The following is an 11,076-nucleotide window of genomic DNA, read 5'->3' on the forward strand; positions in this document are numbered from 1 at the left end:
AAATTTTAGGACTTGACCTTGATCTTTGACCTTTGTCCGATTTCACTCAAAAACTAATCAAGTAATTGTCCCATTATACATCATCCGGCTCGGACAAAGTTTGTTGAAATTTGCTTGATCCAGTCTTGAGTTATAGCGTAAACAGATAAAATTTCATGATTTGACCTTGACCCTTGGCCTTTGACCTTTAGCAGATTTCCCCAAAAATCTAATCAAGTAATTGCCCTATCATACTTTATACTTGGACCAAGTTTGGTAAAATTCCAGTCAATATTACTCAAGTTATCACGCAAATGAATGCGGACGGACAACCTTAAAACATAATGCCTCCGGGACCACTTTGTGGCGGAGGCATAAAAACTGCTTGAAAGTAGTTAACCCGCGCTTTAGGGAACAGAAAAAGAGAGCTACATTGTAGCCCTCATACACAGCGAGAAAATGAAAGACATCACGACCGCAAAAGCTCAAATAAAAACCACAAAGGAAACCTAGAGAGTGTAATCAAACCACAATCTACAGCAAGGGTGAGTCAATTCCACACATCCTGTCCTATCCCCATTCATTATTTGGAATTGTTGGGTCTAATTCCCCTCAAACCAAGGAGGTACTACCTTCATGCCAAAATTGGTGTCACTTTTGATTCCATAACAATATTAGTCTAAAATTGAAAATTGAAAAGAAGTGAGAGGACAGACTCTCAGAGCCCTTTCAAAAACAATGAACTGTGAAAATGCATCCAGTGTTGTACATGTCATTCTGCAGCATACTTTCTAAATTCCCAATCCCAATACACAACAAGAGGGTTACCATGTGCCAGCTAGGCTCAAGGATGATGGCTCTACGGGCATCCCACAAGGCATTTACAAGGTTCTTCAACTTAAGGGAGGCTTCACAGCGACGGCTGTACAGAATAGGGTTGAAAACACTGCAGCAAAGTAGAAAGAAAAGACCAGTGGGAATTACAAACAGGTGGAAAACAGTTGTTTAATTGATGGTTAATGGCACAAGGACAGGAGAGAGAAAGAGAGAGAGAGAGAGAGATGGGAAAAAGAAAGAAGAAAGAGGGTTACAAGAATACAGCAAAAGTTGGACAATGAGTAGTACTTATCACAATTTGTATGTTCATTATTGGAGAAAACAAGGCAAACACCAAGCAATGTCTCACCTGCATACTGCACTTTTTGAGTTTAGAGTTTTGTTTTGTTTTCGTTTTTTTTTCATGTAAGTTCATTGACTTTTTGAATTCTGAGCTTGTTGGACTTCTCCAATATTCAAACTTGACTTTAATACATCTTTAGGTCATGTACCTGTGGTGTGAATTCAGTGATCATAGCTCAAAGCGGTGCAAAGTTATTGAGTACACCATAATACCATGAGTACAGCGTTACGCAGGCAAGAGAATGGGCCGGATGCATAAACGCTAGCAATTGCTTGTGCTAGCCTTTTACTCGAATCCGTATGCATAAAAACAAGCAATTGCTTGCGAGCAGAAGCTCTTGCTAGCAAGTACAAGCAATTGCTTGCTGTCCGCAAGCAATTGCTTAGAGACCAAGCATTTGCTTAAAAACGTATGCATAAAACATACCTTTTGCTAGTTCTTGCTAGCAATTGCTTACGATTTTCCAAGCTCTGTAAAATGAGCTTCAGCTTTTGCTTATCTGGGACGTTCCCTTTTAGGTATCATTTTCATATTCATGGAAGAAAGACAACAATTGTGAAGGAGTGGTATAAATCTACAAGAAATTACTCTGAAGTAGAGTAAGAAATTTTTCATTTCAACAACGGGAATGTCCACTGGTTAGCACGCAAAATTTGATGAAAAACAGGTAGGATGTCTCACTTCGGTGGAGAGCAAGGAGACGTCTCTCCATGTGCGATCTGGCAGATGCGGGCTATTGTAAGCAGTGGTGGGAATCAGCCAGTAATACGAGTGTGTGTATAGTTGTGTGTGTGTGCGTCTGTGTGTGCATTTATGAGTGTCATTTCATAGCTCTTCTGCTATGTCAGGAAATGTTTCCGCACACACATGCCCTTTCAAATGCATGCTGCCACACTCGCCTTTGTTCTTGTGTTCGCACAGGCGTGACGCTATTGTTCGAATCCTAAGCAATTGCTTGCTGAATGCAAGCAAAAGGTATGTGCACAAGCAAAAGATTATGCATATGTACTTAAGCAATTGCTTGAGCTACACCTTTTACTAGACGAGCTTGTGCTTTTGCTTGAAGCAATTGCTTACAAGCAATTGCTTGTTTTATGCATTCGGCCCAATGAGAAGGAAAGGAAAAGAAACAATAACAATGAAATAGACAGGACAACAACATTATACAAGACCGTGTAGTGGTGTGATCTTCTTTTTTTTGTGGAGTGGCAGGCTTGTTGTCTACACACACTGTATGCTGCTAATGTGAATGTCTGGCAAGTGAAAGCAGTGTCCTGTGTCTGCCATCTGCAATAAAACATCTGATAATTGACTGGAAGAGATGCTGGTGAACCTGTGTCCTTCTTACTCGAACCATTACACAAATAGTGAATGGTCACGAGTGAGATGGTACAAGATTTTGCACGAGGTGAAAGATACTGTAAAGGCTCGATCTCTATTCAATGAGGTGAAGCCGAGTTGAATAGTGCGCCTCATCTTTCACTGAGTGCGAAATCTTGTTCCACTGCACAAGTAAAGACCACACACTATTTTATACAACACCTCGGACGTCAACAGATGTGGTCCCCGGAGATTCTTGAATTTAGCACAGAAATGGCAACCATTTCCCGTGAATGGCGAATGAGTTGCTGCACAGTCACAGTCAGCCTTGTACGTACATACCGATCAGTTGAAGTTGTTTATAAAAATAAGTGACAAAAGTATGCGCTTGCAATTGCTGAGTGCATGCGGCAAATGTTTGTTTATCGTGAGATCAGAGCAGTTCAATCAAGAGTTTTGCACAGGAATCAATGGAAATTGGTGACGTCAACCATGTGCAATCCACTTTTGCTCAAACAAAATTGAACGGCTGACAGCCACAGCGTGCCATGATACTTTTAACTAAATGTCGCACGATGGCAATCGTCCAATTGGATAGCTACATGTGTACATTCTTTTTAGGCGTTGTATAAGAAAGAAAGATGCATGGCTATAAACTATCCAGTGTTCTGAATGTAGCATTCTACTACCATTCAAAAGTTCATGATATAAAAACATAAAGAATACATTTAAGTGCTTTTCTTCCAAACTTCTAGCAACTAACAAATAGCAATTCTAGCCAACATTCACTTGAAAATGCTCTGCTTGGTGTAGTCTTTAACAGAACAATGAGTATGGAGAAACACATATCATATGTGTGGCGCTCCGTCGGAATGAGTCAAAAGTCGCAAAAAATGAAATCGTAGTTATGCCTATATGTGAATTCTACAGATTCTAAGCTTTACACTGATATGTAATACAACTCATTTCGACATCCCTATAGATCATAAACACGAATATTAACCACGTTTGTTATGTCAGTTGATTTTCTAAATAACGGAGAAAATCGCTCTCAAAGTTCAGGCTATGTTCAAGCTCACAACCTGTTTCTTTCACGGGACGAAACAATACAACTGTCCTGCTTAGCGACGGCGTTTACGCTCCATCGCACGCACTACCGTATAAGGCGATAGCTTGGGTATGTAAGATAATCAACCAATCGCAGGACAGGTCTATCATTAACGATTCTGACCAATACGGCAGCCCGAAAGTAAACTTCGGCGCGTTTGTGTCCGTGCCGCTGCCGCTGCATGAATGAGTCGGTACGCGTTGGGTGTCGGCTGCGTTGTGGTTTGCCGCAAGTTTTTAACTCACAAACAATAGGAAACAGTAGAAAGAAAAGAAGGCACGCAGTGCGTCTTACGAGAAGCGTCTTTTAGCGAGGGCGTTGATCGCTTCCATTCTCCTCCCATGTTGTTGTCAATGGAAACTAAAGAGGATGCATTTAGCAAGTACCAATACCTAAATAGAACCTGAGAACCTATTGTAGGCGGGCACGCAATGCGTCTTACGAGAAGCGTCTTTTAGCGAGGGCGTTCATCGCTTCCATTCTCCTCCCATGTTGTTGTCAATGGAAACTAAAGAGGATGCGTTTAGCAAGTACCAATACCTATTGAATAGAACCTGAGAACCTATTCTAGGCGGAGGTTCAAAAGACAGCATCGGTAGAAAAAGTCAATGAAGTTGATTAACGATAGTCGTCTTTTGAGATCGTGTTCTTAGCGTGTACTTAAAACCCTCAAATTACGCACATGGTCGTAATGTTGCAGAGCATCAAAAACTGCTTTCGCGTCTGTTCTGCTGCAGCTGTATACAGCCGTAGCATTTTGAATTCCCGCCATATTAAAGGCACATTTCCTTTATAGGCGTTGCGTGCACAGTAATTATCGCTTATCACGCTTGCCAATGCTGCACATATTATACGTATCAGGAGCAAAGGTTGATGTAGGCTTGACAGCTTCATTTTGGGTTTACAATGATTGTATCATAAAATACTTCTTATTCTCAGTCACTTTTCTCATAGCATAGCAAATAAAAAACCAGTAACTTGTAGCTTAAGCTGAACTATTATTCTTTTTTTTAAACATCACATTTGCAGTTACAATCTTTCTGCGTTTGAGAAGTGGATCATAAATAATAATACTGAAAAATATTCGGAATTAATACTTAGGCCTTCTTCACTTCGTTTTGTATTCACAAACCTTATCAGAAAAAATGATTGCTTGATTACTTTCGGGTAAAGGAACTACCGGAAAAGAACCGCATTTAATTTTCTTGTTAACGAACCTAAGCTAATAGCGAACCATATTTCATTGTGTGATTAACGAACCTTAAGAATTATCAATTGTATTCCCCCCCCCCCCCCCCCCCCCCCCCCCCCCGGAAGAAAAAGCATGTCAATGTCATGCGTTGTCAATAGTGATAAAAGGCCCGTTTTTATTTCGTAGTGTGTCTCAGTACTCAGGTGTGCTTATTTCTAAGGATGTACCTCTCTTAATGATTGTGATTGATGTTCAACTATTTCTTTCACGCAAGCTTGAACGGAAAGAAGCTAAAATTCAGGCAAGGAGACAAGTTTTCTTCCATGAGATGCAATCGTTAAGACACATCTATTCACGAAAGTTGTGTGATTGCTTATGTGCTAAAGAATTGTGTCCATTACATAAATCAGGCACTATACAAAACGGTTGAAATCTACTGAAAGTCGAACTTCGTTTTGTTTTTGTTTTGTTTTTAATTTCATTTCAATTTCAAGCGGGGATAGACTAGAAATTAGTTTGTCTATACTGGCAGGAGACATTACAGTTTTCCAGTACATGCTCCGCATTTAAACAGTCGCCATATTTTCGTGGTCAGAATCAGATAATGGACACGTGATTTGTTATAAGAATGAAAATACAAAACAACGAACACGCCATATGTACAAACATTATTAACTTCAATGAATTAAACTTACCTGTGATATTCTGCATAAAAAAACAAGCACGCCGATTAAATAATTTAATACAATTAATAGAGTACACAGCGATATCATGCATGGCAGATCAAATCAAATTCAATTGGTGAGAAAGCTAAATGAAGTTAAAAAGTTGACTTCTTTTCGTTTCTCTTTCAATTCATGAAAACAGAATTACATTGTATATCTTTTGATGAGGATTGTCTCTGTTGCGAACGATCGCCATATATAGCACTGTTAGTCTTCTGCGCAAATCCGAATTCCTAAATACTTTAATATTTGCTTGATAATGTAATAACCCTGCTTATAATGTCATAAAGGACTCGCAAATTCAAAGTTTCAAACCGTATACTAAAACATTATATTGTATACGGTGTATTTCAAAAAACATTTTGAATGCGTTGCGTGTTAGCATGTTAATAGCCCCAATCTGCCTTTTATTTTCCGTACGTAAAGCGCACAGAAACGTAACCAAATGTTACAAAATACAGTGAAATGCATTGTGCGGCGTGGTACTATCATTAGAAGTATATCCCATTCCTTTTTACTTTTATTTGCTTGAACCAAACCAGGTGTCATTTTCGTAGCGACATCACTAGGAATTAGAATGTATGAAGATAATCGTTATTCATTTATTTTGCGCTACTATTATAGCATTTACATTTTCCAACTTTTATTGACATGCAGTACTATGTTACTGTATTGTTACGATTACGAATGTTGGTTATGAATTCAAAGACTGGTTTATTAATATAACTACAAAGGTAATAGCTGTTTTGAAAGTAGTTCGATACAAGTTCAAAACGCAATCGAAGTCATTGTCATAGGGGGAACTGATAGCTCTAGAAAACTTGTTTAGGCTAGTAAAGATTGCCGTATAGGCAATCTTTGTAGAAAGTTTTGACTTAGGCCATCTTTTGAGTATTTTGAGAAATTATATTAAGAATTATTTGTTTTGATTATGTCAAGAATCAGTTTGAACTATGAGAATAAAAAGGCGCGGTTTATACCCAAACAATGTCGTAGTTCGATTACACATGATGGGTAAAGTGAATTCACGACTTGACTAATCCTTACTGAATTGATGATCACTTCTGTAAACCATCAGTTATGTCTTGTAATCGTAGTCAAAATTCTTTTGAGCGATGAGACGAAAACCACCAAACAAAATGCCGTGTATCATCGCTCGAGATTCCAACATTTGGCGTCACCCGACCAACAATAAGTGACAAATCAAATGGAATATTATGTTGTGGGATAGCGGACTGTGTTACGATTTTTAAATGTTTCGAGCAATTGTTTAAAAAAAAGAGAAAATGAGGCAAAGTTCAAGAAATTAGAAAAAAGCACGTAAATGCAGGCGATCATGTTTGATAATCAAAGCAAGAGATTACAATCGGCCGTGCGGATGTATATGATTGCCTTATTTACATGTCTGATTTCTGTAAACTATGTGATATTTAAATCTAAGTTCCCTTCCCTCCTTGATAAAAGTTTTGTTGGGTTTTCGCTATAGGCATTTATTAGGAAACGCTAAAAACGACAACAAATGCTTACTATACATCAAGAGATGACCTATACATACATAAAACACAAAAATTCTCTACGTTCTGATATAAATCAACTGCTTGCTTGTTTGTTTGTTTGTTTGTTTGTTTGTTTGTTTGTTTTGAATTACCATGGTCTTTGTCGGGGGAAAGATGAAGAAAAGTAGTAGAGTGTATCACTCTCAAATCCGGATGATTGCGATAAGTGTGTATCCCCGCCCTTTCTATACAGGTAAACGATTTGAGCTTGGTATGCTATTATAAAAGCCTGCATGTGTCACGCGGAAGAACTGATTCCGTGATCACTTTTAACCTTTCATAAAATTCACGTTTTAAGATGGTAATGATAGCTTGTAGGAGATAGAGTAAGTTAGCGTCCCTGACTGTGGTTCTGAACACAAAAGGAGACTGAAAAATTCCTTTACAAATTAGCAGACATAATGCCGATCCTCCAACACTGTTGCTCCATTCCGTCACTGATTCTTCTATCAATGGCGAAGAAAGAACACTGGTTGCGTGATTATCCACCCCTTGATAGCAGGAGGTTTACCTTTCATTGTTTAAGGCTTCGTTGATGGCGGGGTTTACTCGGATACAAGGCGTGAACATTGCCGTCCGAGTTCTTTCATTCGAAATTCCTCAGAATAGGCAATTCAATGGGCAATTAGCGCTGCTACTTGGCAAAGCTGTTAGCCAACCTAATTCTTTGCAGACTTGACCTCTCACATGTCAGCTACACGCAATACACGGCAAACAGCTATCATTACAAACGTTCTGATTAAAAAACAAAACAAAATGAAGAAGCACACTTTTGAGTAGCGACACAGCTTTCTGTCCCTTTCTCAAATAGGTCCTACTTCTAAAAAAATACACAGATGACAAGAGTCAGAATATCCTCCAAAGGGAACACGAGCTATCTGGGCATTAATAATGTTTGTCTTCCGATTTCTCCCCATGCCGTCACGGCTCAAACCATCATAAGAAATAAGGCAATAGGTTTTATTAACCAGGGAAATAATAGTACGCATTACATACATTTGGCGAATTATCACAAAAATTGTCGACTTTATAAAAACGAGAATAATTGACAACTTAGGCCCTACTATATCTCCAGAGATGAACTTTAAACAGCAAGTCACATGCCAGGGAACGAAAGTTATGATTATTTGAATAAATTCATTAAGGAGGCCAATTAATAACCGTTGTAAAAGTACACACACGCATAAAAAGGTTTCATGTTCGATATGTGATCATTGTATTAGCTCATAGGTAAAGTATCATAAATTTTGCGTGATCGTTCGTTGGAATTAGTTTTTTTCAGTGCGATTTGTGCGTCATGTCAATCACCACTTCATGAAATGGAGTGCATGTATCAAACGAAACTCGCTGGTCATGCAATCAATAGCCTTGGTCAGCTCACTATTATTGCGTAATTCTATAGCCCTCGCCGCTTGGCCGCCGACGCCGCCGCGCGCACCATCAGGCCTCGAATTAACCGACGGCCACCGACGGCCATGGCCGTCGGTGCCCCTCTCGTTGGCCGCAATGCCCTTTCTTCCGTGATCAAAGTTACGGCCAAAAAAAATGTGCCCTTTTTCTTGTGGCCGTGGTGCCCTTTTAGAATGAAAGTTCTTGTATATGACGTATAATATGCCCTTTCTCAAAGTCTACACTTCAATAAGCTTGAACAAATTTCCTCATCTCAAATATTATACCTTCTCTTCAGTTCACTCGCGTCCCACTATTCTTATATCCATGATTCAAACTCAACGAGACGACGTGTACGTACACTTGTACTTATGTACGTACGGTACGGCCGACCGGCTTTGACCGTTCCGACTGCCTCCGCAGCGCAGCGGCCATAGAGTTACTAGCTAGGTAGTAGTTCACTACCTGGGACTGTATTCGTAGTGTGCCCGCGCGTACGTACGGAAGTACGTTGATGGTGTCTGTACGTCGAGTGTCGCAATCAGCGGTTGTGAGCGCGTTGGGTGGGTGCAGTATGTGCATGCGTGTGTTACTGTGGGGAATGCGGCTATTAAATCGTCCGGAGCAAGTGGTCGCAAGCCATGTGCCAGGCATGTCAGACGGCTGCGAGAATTGCCATCTCTCTCGCTCTGCATTCATGCCCGCATGCTCAAAGTAAATGTGATCGAGGGCACGCATGCGAAAAAAAGTGAAATAAAATGTGAAATAAATTGTGCAGATCCCCCACCCCCGTAACACTGTATGTGAACACGGGTTGGCTGGTTGGTTGAAAGTGTTCCTCAAAGTGCCCTTTTTGATTTTTGTTCCTCAAAGTGCCCTTTTGTTCCTCAAAGTGCCCTTTTTGTTCCTCAAAGTGCCCTTTTTGTTCCTCAAAGTGCCCTTTTTGTTCCTCAAAGTGCCCCTTTTCGTTCCTCAAAGTGCCCTTTTTGTTCCTCAAAGTGCCCTTTTCGTTCCTCAAAGTGCCCTTTTTGTTCCTCAAAGTGCCCTTTTTGTTCCTCAAAGTGCCCTTTTTGTTCCTCAAAGTGCTCTTTTTGTTCTTAAAACTGCCCCTTAGGAAAAAGTGTGCCCCCCTTTACAGGAAAAAAGGGGCACCTTCAAAGAAAAAAGGGCACCCCCCCCCCCGAGAGCTGCCCCTGTGCTCCTTCCAGGCCCTTGTTGTACTTTCAGTTGCCCTGGTGCAAAATCGGTCCCATTCTCCTAAAAAGGGGCATATTCCAGAAAAGGGGGCACATTTTTATGGTGCCCCAAAAAGTATGGGGGGGGGGGGGGGTATGTGCCCCCTGCCCCTGTTTTTGTAAATCCGAATATTCTAACGTTGATTATTTCGAAGCCGTATTAAAACCAGGACCCTTTCTAAAAAGATTTATTACAATGCAACTCAAAAAATCAAATGCAGGTGATATCAAATCACAAGCAGCTTTTGCATTTAAACGCAATTGCGTTGCTGAGAAGACTTGCGTTTGATAATCATATGAAACTAGAAAATAATTGTTACGAACCTGAAACTCAATTGCGTTTAAACTCAACTCTAAAAATCAAATGCAAGTCATTCAAATCACACGCAACGATGTATTTAAACGCAAGAGCGTTGCAGAGAAGACTTGCGGTTTTTGTACGAAACTAGAAACTACGTTTAAGTAAATCTCTATACATCTACGGAAATGACGGAAGTGCGTTATTGTTGAAAAGACTTGCATTATTTTTTTCATTTCGTATAAGCAAAATTAAAAATTAAACGCAACTCTGAAAATCAAATGCAAGTCCATCAAAACACATGGCACGCTGAAAAGACTTGCGTTTGATAATCACACGAAACTAGAAAATTGTAGGAAACTTAAACTCAATTGCGTTTAAACGCAACACTAAAAAATCAAATGCAAGTCCATCAAATCGCACGGAACGCTGAAAGACTTGCGTTTGATAATCATACGAAACTAGAAAATTGTAGGGAACTTTTTAAACTCAATTGCGTTTAAACGCAACTCTAAAAATCAAATGCAAGTCCATCATATCACACGTAAAGCTGTACTTAAACGCAAGTGCGTTGCAGAGAAGACTTGCGGTTTTTGTACGAAACTATAAGAAACTGTGTTTAAACGCATCTCTAAACATCTACGGAAGTGTGTTATTGTTTAAAAGACTTGCATTATTTTTCATTTCGTAAACAAAATTACAAATTAAATGCAAATGTATGCAAATGTATGCAAATTGTAGGGAACTTTTTTTTTTTAACTCGCGTTTAAACGCAACTCTGAAAATCAAATGCAAGTCCATCAAAACACATGGCACGCTGAAAAGACTTGCGTTTGATAATCACACGAAACTAGAAAATTGTAGGAAACTTAAACTCAATTGCGTTTAAACGCAACACTAAAAATCAAATGCAAGTCCATCAAATCACACGGAACGCTGAAAGACTTGCGTTTGATAATCACACGATACTAGAAAATTGAAGGGAACTTTTTTTTTTTAACTCAAGTGCGTTTAAACGCAACTCTAAAAATCAAATGCAAGTCCATCAAATCACGTAACGGTGTATTCAAACGTAAGAGCGTTGCAGCGAAGAC

The sequence above is a fragment of the Diadema setosum genome, chromosome 6 (genome assembly GCF_964275005.1).
Source record: "Diadema setosum chromosome 6, eeDiaSeto1, whole genome shotgun sequence".
Taxonomy (NCBI): domain Eukaryota; kingdom Metazoa; phylum Echinodermata; class Echinoidea; order Diadematoida; family Diadematidae; genus Diadema; species Diadema setosum.